Source organism: Arachis duranensis, chromosome 5, assembly GCF_000817695.3.
Source record: "Arachis duranensis cultivar V14167 chromosome 5, aradu.V14167.gnm2.J7QH, whole genome shotgun sequence".
Taxonomy (NCBI): domain Eukaryota; kingdom Viridiplantae; phylum Streptophyta; class Magnoliopsida; order Fabales; family Fabaceae; genus Arachis; species Arachis duranensis.
The window spans coordinates 71,900,130-71,900,813 of NC_029776.3; positions in this window are offsets into that span (position 1 = coordinate 71,900,130).

Consider the following 684-nt stretch of genomic DNA (forward strand, 5'->3'; position numbering starts at 1 on the left):
ATCAACCTCACTCTAAGTGAGTTATTACTACTTGATGCGACCCGGTATACTTGCCGGTTGGATTTGTGTGTTGGAAATTCATTTTTCCACAAAAACCACCATCAGGGACTACCTTGTGTTTAAGACCCAAGGGTGCTCTTCTATAAACATGGAAAAGAGGCACAGTAAGCTTCTCTCAGTACAGAGTCAAACAAAGCCCCCACAATCAAACTCTAAGTTTGGTGTTGGGAGGCCACAACCAAACTCTAAGTTTGGTGTTGAACCCCCATATCCAAACTCTAAGTTTAGTGTTGGGAGTCCACAACATTGACCTAATCACCTTTGTGGCTCCAAGAGAACCCGCTTGTTGGGAGGCAACCCAACTTTTATTTATCTAATTTTATTTTATTTTCATTGTTTTTTTATGTTTTATTAGGTTAATGATCATGTGGAGTCACAAAAAACATATTAAAATTAAAAATAGAATCAAAAACAACAGCAGAAAAATCACACCCTGGAGGAAGAACTTACTGGCATTTAAACGCCAGTAAGGAGCATCTGGCTGGCGTTCAATGCCAGAACAGAGCATGGATCTGGTGTTGAACACCAGAAACAAGCAACACCCTGGCTTTCAAACGCCAGGAATGCACCTTGAGGAGAGCTGGCGCTGAACACCAGAAACAAGCATGGAACTGGCGTTCAACG